Source organism: Orcinus orca, chromosome 2 (genome assembly GCF_937001465.1).
Source record: "Orcinus orca chromosome 2, mOrcOrc1.1, whole genome shotgun sequence".
Classification (NCBI taxonomy): Eukaryota; Metazoa; Chordata; class Mammalia; order Artiodactyla; family Delphinidae; genus Orcinus; species Orcinus orca.
Window position 1 is genome coordinate 196,395,522 of NC_064560.1, and position 12,484 is coordinate 196,408,005.

Here is a 12,484-nt window from a genome sequence, read left to right on the forward strand (position 1 = left end):
CATTGAAGAGCCAGGGAGAGGCAGCCTCACTGGGATTTCAGGGCTGGAGTCACCCCTCCTGGGCTGGAGGCGCTCAGCAGGGAGGCTGCAAACTCTTCACTGGACTCTACAGTTTATCTTTCCTAATATGTAGTCACACACGCCACCCCCGGTGTCCGATGGAAGGAGCATTTCGCCCAGCAGGTGGGGGGTGTCCTGTCGAGGGGGTACCACCAGCTGCCAAAGAGGAAGGGCTGGCATCAGCTGGGACTCCACTTAGATGCCGCATCCTGGGGGCTGTGAGAGAGCCGGCAGGGCAGTGGACAGGCACCTCCAAGCGGAAGGTGCAGCCGACGGGGGCAGGGGCGGCTCCAGGGGTCTCCGTGCTTCTGAGATGGGCTCCGAGTCATGCTTATTGCTGACGAGTTTGCTGTTGTCCAATCTATCTAGGTTTGTAGCCCCAAACTCTTAAGATTCAAAAGGGCCCCTCGGGGGAGTTCCCCGGTGGTCCCGTGGTTAAGACTCCACGTTTCCATTGCAGGGGACATGGTTCCATCCCTGGTTGGGGAACTAAGATCCCTCATGGAGCATGGCACGGCAAAAAAGAAAAAACAAAACAAAACAAAAACGCCCCTTGAGCATACGCAATGGCTCAGGACCACCAACCTGGTCCAGTCCCTCCAGTGAACACATGGAGACACCGAGAGTTATTCGGAAGAGACTCGTCCATCCAAGGAGTGGGACACCCTCATCCTCCCTGGACTCTGTGCCTGGAGAGGCACACGCAGCCCGGCTTTATAATTGCTTCTATAGCCTCATGCCTTTTAAACCCACTCGGGGGACTTCCCTGGTGGCCCAGTGGTTAAGACTCCATCTTCCATTCAGGGGGCACTGGTTCGATCCCTGGTTGGGGAACTAATATCCTGCATGCTGCACGGTGTGGCCAAGATTTTTTTTAAATAAAAAAATATAAAAAATAAACCCACTAGGACCCGAAGCTCCGGACCTGCATGTACAACCACCTCCCTAATGTCCCCTTAGCCTTGTTCCCTCAGCTGAAAAGCTAACAGCCCCAGGCCTTTGCCTGGCCTTTCCTTCTCTCTGGAAGATTCTTGGGAACTCAGCCCAGCTGCTTCCCTCAGGAGCCTCCCTCCAAGGGGTCCCTCCCAATGCTTGGACCAGGTTGGTTACAGAGCAGGGGCTCAGAAACACCCAGGAACACCCCTGGCTCTTGGGGGCCCAGGTAGGAAAGGAATGGGAAGGGGAGCGGCAGTCCCCCTTCTGGAGCCTGACACACCCTGGTGCGCAGGGCTGGCCACGCTCTCACGAGAGCCTCCCTCCTCCCCTCCGCTGACTGAAACTGAACCCGGCCGGGTGGTGGGGAGCAGGGAGAAGACCCCCGCAGAAACATCACACCAGCCTTCCCACACCCCTTGGCACTGACGTCCTCAAACCAGCCTGTGTGGCCTGAGTGCAATGCGCAGCTGTAAATTCCCCTGGTGGTGATAGGACGGGGTTGGGGAGAGGAAGAGGGACACATAGCCTGTGTAAGTGGTGACAGAAGCTCACAGAGCCCCGTATCCCAATGGGGCCATCGGAACCATAATCTCACTAACCCTCCCAGCATCCCACGGGTAGGCCCGGTGCTAGGCCCATTTCACAGATGCAAAAACTAAGACTTACCAAGGTTTAAATAAATGCATGGCTGAAGTTTCAATTTTAGCTGTGAGCAGGGTTTCCCACACCTGCCTGGTGATAAGAATCACGTGGGACACTTGTCACCCGGACCCCTTCCCTGGACATTCTGATCCACCACCTCCGGGTAAAGCCTGGAGTTGGTCTGTTTGATGGGGCCAGGCTGGGGATGGGGCCATCAGGAATCGCAGGGTGACTGATCCAGGACCTCCAAGCACCACCCCCCAATTCACCCAGTTTCACAACTGGGTGTGATATTTAAACAGCAGAGGTGCTTAGCTGCTCCCCCACTGCTGGACACGAGGTTTATTTCCAGGGCTGAACTATTATAAATAACTCCCGTGGGGACGTGTTTGTGCACAGCTTGGTTTTCCTGTCGGATTGTTTCCTTGGGATGAGTTCCCAGAAGTGGGATTCCTGAGCGGAAGGATGGATGTTTTCCCGCTCCTATCCACACCCCTGATCTAGTCTAGCGCCGGGACGAGGATCCGGCCTTTCTCTGGCTTCAAGGAGGGGCAGCCGGCAAGTCCCCTTTGGCACTTCCGGAGGAAAATGACAGATCTGGCCCTTTCCTGTAAGAGCTAATTACCGGCTTGACGCGTTCACGGCTGTCAGAGCACCGAGGGCCCAGGTGACTCAGTGTCATCTTTCTGGGGCCCGCCCGGATTGGTCCGCCAGCAGGTGATGGATTTTGTCCGTGGAGGTCACAGGAAGCGAGAAAACCATCCCTCACCTCCCTGGGGAGGCAGATCTGTCAGCAGCTTTGGGAGAGGCCAGAAAGAAGGCCTGGAAACCCAGTGGGCTGATCATTCCTTGTCTTTTCAGACAACGAAGGGCTTCTGGGCCCTGGCCCCTCTGACCTGCCTGAGGTGGGGGCCACGCCTCCAGGGCCCATCTATGGGACACTCTGGCCCACCCCTATGGGAACGCCTCTAATAGGAGCAGGGGGAGTCAGCCCTACGAGGCCAGCCTCTCAGTGTCCATGGTCCTACAGAGCCTGGCACTAGTGTGCTCCCTTCTACCACCACCCACTATGAATTCTTTGAAGGCAGGCTGGTGTCTGCTCTGTTTCAGACTCCAGGAAGTGAGCTCTCTGTCCCTGGAGGTGCACAAGCTAAGGCAGCATGGACCGTGGCTGGGTAGAAGGGTCTTCCTGGGCTGAGTGCCCAGCCTACGCCACTGCTTGCCCAATACTTACTCTTCTCTGGAGGTTATACCCACTTTACAGCTGCAGAAACTGAGGCACAGGGGCTAAATCGGCTTGCCTGGTGATCTGAAGCCGGCTGACGCATTCACGACTCATCACTGTTTACGGAGCACCTGCTGTGCGCCAGGCTGCCTTGCTTCCCGAGCCTCCCCTTGACCAGTTTTCCCAGCCATTGTCTGTATTTCATCACAGGCACAGGTAGCCACCGTCCACCCACTCCCACAGGAAAGGAGTTAACTCCTCTCGCCTTGCCCCAGAGCTTCCATTCACCCGGCAGTGGCCCTCTTCGGTCTCAGGGCAGCAGGGATGGCTGTTCCCGGGTGGGACTGAGGCCTTATGTGGGTTAGGCCAACCCCAGCTGTTGTGAGGGGGTAGGGGAGCTTTACAGGCACCGCTGGGGATGCCTTTCCTGGAGCCAGGCCGCTGGCCGCCTCCTCTGAAGGACCCTCCCAGGGCCAGGACACCTGATGGTACAGGACATCCTTCCGGGGCCCACAGACCACAGAAAGTCTATAAAGACCCTTCTGTGGGCAGGCCCAGGAAACAGGTCTCCCCATCTCAGCCCCAGGAGATGCCCATTTTTAAGACAATCTGGGGGGAAAATAGCCTCACCAATGCCATGTCAGTCTGTGCACACAACCTTCTGTGCCTCAAGGCAGGTTATTCTGGCTCTCCGTGTTCAATTCCAGTCTGTTGGTTTCAGTCCCTTGTTTCACCTGCTGAGGTTCCTGGAGATGCTGTTCTCATGGGGCGTTGCCATTTGCACATCTGATAAGCAAGCCTCCCGTGGCTCCATGCAGACGCTGGATGGAAGTGAACAGAGCTGAAGGCAGAGACCTATGGCCCATCTTTAGAGACCCTCATATCAGATTGCACCGATTTACAAGGTGAACTTTGTCCCTACGTCACTCTGTCCAGGGAGTTATGACTTCCCTCCTAACTGCTCTGCTCTCCAGCCTACATTTTCCGTTCCACCAAAAGGACAACATAAAGAGCTTGTCCCCTAGACACACTCTTATCTGTCACACCTCCATGCCTTGGGCCACAGTGTTCCCTTTGTCCCTTTGATGCCCTGTCCCTCCTCCTCACCTGGCTGACTCCCACGCCAGGACACAGATTTGTAAAGTCCGTCTCCACACCCCCCTCCCAATCCATCAGGCTCCCACAGGCCCCTGGCTTCTCTGGTCGTGGCTCCCATGCACAGTGCTGGCCCTGTCTGCCCAGCCCCCCACTTACACCCTGGGGTTCCCGGGGTTCCCAAAGCCCAGGCAGGACCCGGCACCTGAAGAGGAAGCTCTGTACTGTTGAAAGAGCCCAGGCTCGGGGCCAGCTGGGCTCAGGCAAATGGTTGAACCTCTCTGAGCCTCAGTTTCCTCGTTTGTCCAATGAGGACGCTCGCCGGGTCAAGGCTTACTGAGGCTTACAGATCATGTGGACAAAATGCTCAGCGTGGGGTGGGCTCTCTGTGTCCATCGGCTGAATGAGCCAGGCGCCACGGTCCCTGTCATCAAGTTCACAGTCTGGCTGGGGCTAGAGAAGGGGACAGAGAGTCATGCCTTAAATGAGACTAATGTGCTATGGGAGCTGCCGGGAGGAGCAGTGATTCCAGTGAGAAGCTAGGAAGGCTTCGTGGTAGAGGAGATGCATGTGCTGGGCCTGAAAGGGGGCTCCCCATTTCTGTAGGCAGCAGAGTTGGGGAAGAACATTCTAGCCTTCCTGGGTGTGCTGTTTCCTACAGAGCTGCCAGCACTGGCTTTTATCATTTTAATGATATACGGCTGTGTGTGTGTGTGTGTGTGTGTGTGTGTGTGTGTGTGTGTGTGATTTAATAGGGGTGAATGGTGTTGGAGCAGCCTTATTCTGTATTTCTTTGAATGCCTGTTTCCCTTTGAGGCTGGCTCTGAGAACCACGATTCCCAAAGGTATGTATGAGCCCAGGGAAATCCTTCTCTATTATCTCAAGATTGTGGAATGAGCTCAGCTCAGGAGAATTTGGGTGATTTTTAGAAGTGGTGCTTTTGAGATGATGATAACCCCGCTTGGCAGGGGAGGAGGGCAGGACCCTGGCAGCACCAGCTTCCCTGGGGCCGCTCACGAAGAGCCTTTCCTAGCGGCCTCCTGGCCTGACACAGCATGCCGCCGCCTCGAATTCCACCATCCCTCACGTTCCTTCTTTTTTATTTTATTTTATTTTATTTTTTTTAATTTTTTAAACATCTTTATTGGGGTATAATTGCTTTACAATGGTGTGTTAGCTTCTGCTTTATAACAAAGTGAATCAGTTATACATACACATATGTTCCCATATCTCCTCCCTCTTGCATCTTCCTCCCCCCCACCCCCCCAACCCACCCCTCCAGGCGGTCATAAAGACGTTCCTTCTTAAGACAAGGGTTTCTACTAGGATGTAAATATTTTGTCTGGGAGAGGGAACACTTTGCTTTATTACCGAGGGAAAGGAAGTTGGAAACTAACTTTTATTGAGCACCTACTAAGTGCTTTATTATCAAGGGAAAGGAAGATGGAAAGTTACTGTTAATGAGCATCCGCTACGTGAGCTGGGCACCCCTGCACTGCCTTCAAGTCTACGAGGCAGCCTGGCAAGGCGGGGGAGTCACCCATGCCTGCACGCGAGGCGAGGGGATGGGATCTCAGAAGGACAAGGGCTTAGCGGAGCTGAGCCGGAATTCGAGCCCAGACCTAACTCTCCACCTCGCTCTGTTCTCAACACCCAGCTGTTCCTCTTTCTCCTTGGCAGGGGAGCTCCCTGGAGCATGAGATGAGACAATGCAAGGGTCCTGGGGGCTCCCCGACCCGGGTTCCAGGGCAGCCCTGCCCTCCACCAGCTGTGTGGCCTAAACAGTCGCCTCACCTCTTGGATTTCACCTCCCCTGTGGATAGGGTAGCAACAGTGCCTACCCCAAGGGGGGCTGTTGTGGCAACCGGAGACATGCAAAGCCGGTGACACGGTGTCTGGGCAAAAGGGCTCAGTAAAGGACAAGTCTGGTCTCCTTATCTACTTACACAGGATGAGGCATTTATAGCCCCAGCTCCCGACCTGGGGACACCCTGCCCCTTCTTTGACCCTGGTAGTGGCAGAAGTGGGACCTGGCTTCTCCTCCCCCGTGTCCCCATCCTGGGATCTGAGGAGAGCAGGCTGGTGGCAGCTGGAGCAGCTGGCCTGTAAGCGTGAGTTTTTTCACGGCGTTGGTGGCCTCTGTAAGCCACCCGACTCCCTTCTCGCTCCCGTGTTCACGCAACTGTGATCTGTGTCCCTTTTTCTTTCCCCCAGGAGCCTAGTTCACTACACAGAGGAGGCCAAATTCGGAATCCCTGCTTGAACTACTGGCCTTGGGCCCCTCTCTAAGATCCGAAGCAAGCCCTTGGCCTCCCGTGTGCCTCAGTCACCATATCTCTAAAATGGGCAGCCCAGGGACTTCCCTGGCTGTCCAGTGGTTAAGACTCCACGCTTCCACTGCAGGGGGCACAGGTTCAGTGCCTGGTCGGGGAAGTAAGATCCCACCTGCCTCGCGGCGCAGCCGAAAAAATTAAAATAAAAATAAATAAATAAAATGGGCAGCCCATCCATTTCAAATCTGCTTAACAGAGAGGAGTCTGGAAAAAAAACTAGTCCCTGACCTAGTGAAAACTGCCTTGAGGATGAAGTGCAGAAGCCACCAGCCGAGGGCGTCTGTTGATGACAGACAGGTGCTGCAGCCCACGAAACTTGGAATTGTAGGTTCCCTGAGCTGCTGGTGGGTTCAGGCTCCACCACGTGGCAGCATCTCGGGGCCTCCTTTCCTGTGGCTGCGACTCAGTCCCCACCAGGCTGGCCGGGACCCTGCCCTGGGCAGCCCGACACCCAGGCAGCCCGTGGGAACTGACACCTCTCCACAACCTCATCCCACTTTGCAGAGGCGGAAACTGAGGTCAGGGAGGTCACGTCACTGGCAGAAAGTCTTGCAGCCAAGGTGTGCCAGTTTGCCTGACACAGAGTCTGGTGTCCTGGCCACCACGCCAAAACTGCTTCCAGGGTTATTACCATCATCACAATAGAAGACTCATACTGGTTGTAACTATTATTATTGAGGGCAGTGCCCTCGGCAGGCAGGTCTGGGTGGCTGCGTCATTGGGACCAGGTGCCTGGTTGGTGTCCAGGGTTTGGCAGAGTCCTGTCCCATCTGGCCCCAGGACTACACTGAAGATGTGAGGCCCCATCATGCGGCCCGAGTCTGCAGGCTGGGTCAACAACATGGGGTCTCTCCCACCCTCTGGCAGATCCTGGACTCAGGCAGCCACTCAGTGCCCATCTGCTCCTGGAAGCATTTGGTGACGGATGCAGCAGATTCATGGATGGGAACACTGAAGATTCAACCAGCGGCACTCACTGTTTCCATAAAGCAGAGTCCCCCCAGACCTACCCCCCAGGCAAGCTCAGTATCCCTGCTCCAAAGGCAGTGCATCCTGCTGGGTAAGCGCATGGTCCCTGGGCTCAAATCCTGGCGCTCCTGCTTGTTCCCTGTGTGACCCTGGACAAGTGACTTCAGCTGCTGCTCTGTTTCCCCATCTGCACAACAGGGCAAAGCTCAAGGTCATTGTGAGGACCGCGGGCTGGAAGTGTGCTTGGCCTGTGCTGGTGTCCAATAAACGTTTGCACCGTTATCCCTCCAGGTGGGGTCAGCTGAAGAAGGGGCTGTCTGCCCTGATGCTGGAGAAGAGGTGGGTCACCGGGACGGGACTTGATGGTGATAGACCCTGTGGCGTGGTGGTCTCCATGTGTGGCTGGGACAGCCCTGTAGCCCCAGGGGGAATCGGCTCTGGGCTGGTGAAGCCAGAGGGCTTGCTGTCCCTGGGGGTCCAGGCCCGTGTGTTTGAGCCCCTCAGGCCCCCTGGTTCCCATGGAGCTGAGAGGCCCCGGTGGAGCCTGCCTAACAGGTTCCCTGCTTCCCTGCTCCAGCCAGGATTCCAGTTCCATCTTGTTCTGGTCTGTCCTGCATCTGGGACCAAGAGACAGGGGTAGAAACTGCTGAAGACCCAGTTCCAGCCTCTGGGACACAGCCCGCCCCAGCTCTGGGCTTAGAGACCAAGTCTGCGGCCTCCGAATGGGGAATCCAGCGCCAGCGCCTGTGTCAGCCCAAAGCTGGCCCTGCAGGCTCCCAGCAGGACGGGTGCCTGGCCTGCAGGCTGCCCAGAAGGCTAGCTCGCAGACACAGGGTTGAGAAAACCTGGGGCACCCAGAGGGGAGGCACCAGCGTGAGCAAAGAGGAGGAGAGGGTGGATTTGCAAGGTTCCTTCAGCAAATGGACAGCATGAAGGTGATGAGGTCCCACAGGGACCAAGGTCCTCAGGGAGTGTTGCTAAGGCAGGCTGGGGTCCCAGCATCCAGGAACAGCCGAGGGCCCAGGTGCTGAGGGGTTAGGACGGGACGGGGCAGGTGGGCAGTGGCTGTGCATGGGACAACCTCTTCCTCTCTGTCTTTGAATGAAAAAACCCAAAAAGATGGCTTAAAAACTGTTGCTCTTGGGCTTCCCTGGTGGCGCAGTGGTTGAGAGTCCGCCTGCCGATGCAGGGGATGCGGGTTCGTGCCCCGGTCCGGGAGGATCCCACGTGCCGCAGAGCGGCTGGGCCCGTGAGCCATGGCCGCTGAGCCTGCGCGTCCAGAGCCTGTGCTCCTCAACGGGAGAGGCCACAACAGTGAGAGGCCTGCATACCGCAAAAAACAAAACAAAACAAAAAAAACTGTTGCTCTCTTCAGGAGAGGTAAGTGGGGTCACAGGTGACCTCAGCTTCTTGCCCTTGCATTCCTGGACAAGGAGGACAGTGACAGGATGGAGGGAGAGGCAGTGCTCCTGGAAATTCAAGATGCTGAATCCCAGCCCAGGTGCCTCCCTCCCGCCAAGGAGCCTCCGGTGTTGTGTTGGTCACCTCGGGACATGGTGTGGCCACCAGCAGGACCGGGCCGCTCTATGGGGCCCCCTGGTGGCCTGAGGAGTTCCTGCAGACACGCAGGCCAGGGCTGGCTCACTCCCGGACACCCCCTGACATAGGACCGTTCTCAGGAAGCTGAACGCCTGCCAGGTGCTTTGCTGGGTGTCACCAGGGAAAGGTCACCTCCAAACAGCCCCATGAGGTAGGGGTTACCCCCACTTTATACATGTGGACACCTGGAGGGGACTGTCCTGAATCATCAGGCTGCCGCCAAAAAGCCATTGTCAGAGAAACAAGGAAGAGACAGAGTACAATTAAAAATAACAGGAACATGTATTTATTTGAAAAATTAAGAGCGAGTGTGCCGGCACACACAGGCTCCGGAGGATGGCACAGAACCTGGTATCACCCATGGCTTCCAGAAGGGGGCCTGAGGCCTGGGCATAGGTGGGAAGGAGCCCTTTTCACCGGTTTAGTTTTGTGCTTTCTGGTTTTTGAACTCTATAGAAATATTGCCTATACTTAAAAGTACATGAAAAGGGGCTTCCCTGGTGGCACAGTGGTTAAGAATCCACCTGCCAATGCAGGGGACATGGGTTCGAGCCCTGGTCCGGGAAGATCCCACGTGCCGCGGAGCAACTAAGCCCGTGCGCCACAACTACTGAGCCTGTGCTCTAGACCCCGTGAGCCACAACTACTGAAGCCCACGTGCCACAACTACTGAAGCCTGCACGCCTAGATCCTGTGCTCTGCAACAAGAGAAGCCACCACAATAGGAAGCCCTCGCACCGCAATGAAGAGTAGCCCCCGCTCAGGGCAACTGGAGAAAGCCTGCGCACAGCAACGAAGACCCAACCCAGCCAATAAATAAATAAATAAATAAATAAATATATATATATATATATATATATATATATAAAGTACATGAAAGATCTAAACATTCACAGACTCAGATTGAGCGACAGAAAGGAACTTGGAAGTGATCAGATCTTCCCCCTGTTATAGCAGCACTGACTTGCACACCTCCAGCAATGGGAAGCTTACTCCTTAACGGGTCAGCTCCCAGTCTGGAAAGACCCTCTGTCTATGGACAGAAACCTGTCTCCCTGGTTTAAACTCCCTCTCCTGGATGACCTTTTGGGTATCAGTAGGATGTTTAGTACTGGCTGAGCAGCCCCTGGAGCCGTGGGCCCTGGTTTTAGCCTCCAACAAACTCAGAGTCCAGTTTCTGGAATCCCAGCAACAGGTGGGATTCTGAGGCCATTGTGTACAAGCCCCCAGCCAATATAGGACTCGCCCACCACACACAGGGCAGGCAGCTGTTTGTACCAACAGGGAGAAGGCCCTGCTGCCCAGCTCCCCCATCCACGCACAGTACCCATAAATTCCTCTTGCTGCATCCTCTTGCCCCTCTTCCTCCTGTCCAGTGTCTACAGAAATGCCCTTGCATTGTCATGTTCTGATCCGGCGCCTCTGGTCGGTCTTCAGTGTCAACATCCCGGAGCCTCAGTTTCCTCATCTGTAAAATGGCTTAATAATAATGCTTGCCCTAGAAGGTTGCTGTGAGTATCAAGTAAGATGATAGTTGACGCACACTGTGGGGTGAGAGGAGCCAGAGGTGGTGATGGAGGAGATGGGTCTGCCCCACCCAGGCCGCTGCCAGTGAGTGGACAGAATGGAGCCATGGGATTTACATTATTCCAAGTCCACACTATGAATATATATATATATATATATGAATATATATACATATACACATATTTGAATGTACCTACTGATGAGGGGGAGAGGGGTGGAGAGAGGTTTCCATCTGGGGTCTCAGCTCTATCCATGGCTGGGACTTGGACCCACCTGGGCAAGTCTGGCCATGTCCAGCCAAGTGATGGGTGGGCCTGACCGGATGGATAAGGAGCCTTCTAGGGGCAGGAGGGCCACACACGAGGGGCTAGGAGCACACTGGGGAAGGCAGCTGCTCCAGGGAAGCCCTATAAGATGCTGCAGCCCATGACCCTGGAGGGGGAGGGGGGGTGACCCAAGCCCAGCACGCCTGCACCTATCAAGCCCTCTGTTGCTTCAGCTGAAGCCTCAGGGGAGCACCAGCTGCCAGGCGTTGTGGGGACACCTAAGGGAGAATCTATGTTATCAGGCAGACCCCCCCCAAAGGAACTAAGCAGAACTATTTGCAACACATCTCAAGCCGGGGGACCCCAGAGCCATGTCACAACCAATGGAGTGTGGGCCCCTATGGCTTGAGACCTGCAGGATTGGGAGGGATGAGTCAGCCCCAGCCAGGGGCTCCCTGAGGCCAGCATTAGGGTACAGACTGTTCTGGGGGTACCATACAGGCGCTGTGGGTGGGTTCTGGGCAGAGGAGGGGCAGATTTAGAAGAGACACCAGTTCTAAGACAGCTTTAACTTATCCCACTTCCCAAGTCCAGGGTCATCAGGTGAGGGAGGCTGTCTTCACGGACTCTTTCCAGGGGCCACTGTCCTTCCAGGAAGCAGAGGGAAGGCAGAGGAGATCAGATAGCCTCAGCCTTCCTGTCTATGAAATGACAGCCCGGTTTCCAGCTGACATCCGCATGCTGGGATTTTCCCCAGACCTTTGATTTTGAAACAAGGGCTCTGATGTCTTTTGATTGCCGTTCCTTCCTTCCTTGCACTTCCAGGACACGATTGAACAGCCCACAGTGGGCCAGAGGAGTTCAGGTCTGTCCTAGAGCAAGGCTGCAGCTCCCACTGCTGGGAGCCTGGCAGGACAGGAGCAAAGCGGGCATTTATTCCTCATGGAACCTCAGGATGAGGAAAGGAGGCTTCCCAGAAGGCAGAAGCTCTCACAGTCTGCTCCAGAAAAATCTCCCAGCCCCAGACCCCTAGGGGAAGTGTGCTCAGCATGTGGGAACATCTTCCCCAGGGCTTCTGAGCAGGAGTGAGGGTTAACCTCTATCTAGGGCTGGGAGAGGAGGTGCCCGTGCTCTAGAGATGCTGGGGGACAGGGCCATCATCTACCAGCCCCCCCTCTGGGGGCCCTTCCATTGCATTTCCCATCTAAGTCTTCTCCACTCCTCCTAGGGCGAGAATGCGATTCGTTTTTACAGATGAGGAAGTGCAGATGTGAGGGTTCTGACTTAGAGACGTATCAAGGCAACAGACTAGAAGAGTGTTAACATGTGTGCTGGGAAAATAAGAAGCCTTACTTCTGGGTCCTGGTTTTAGCCTCCCTGGCAGTCCAGCGGTTAAGACTGGCATTCCCAATACAGGGGGCATGGGTTCGATCCCTGCCCGGGGAACTAAGATCCCACATGCCGCAGAGTGTGGCCAAGGAAAAAGCCTTACTTTTTTTTTTCTTTTTTTGTGTGGGCTGAGCTGCACGGCATGTGGGATCTTAGTTCCCCACCCAGGGGTAGAACCTACGCCCCCTGCGCGGAAGCGCAGAGTGTTAACCACTGGACCACTGGGGAAGTCCCTTTGAAGTCTTATTTGAGCAAATAAATAAACCAGGCTTTGGCTGCAGGACTTCTCAGAGCCTTTAGCATGCAGAGGTGCATCCTGAATCTCTAGGAGAGGCTTGGAATGTGGTGTTTCCCAAACTCACCTGACCGTGGCACCCCACACAGCCCAGCCCCTGATAAGAGCGCCCAGGACCCCTACTCTACAGAACAGCGCATGGGAAAT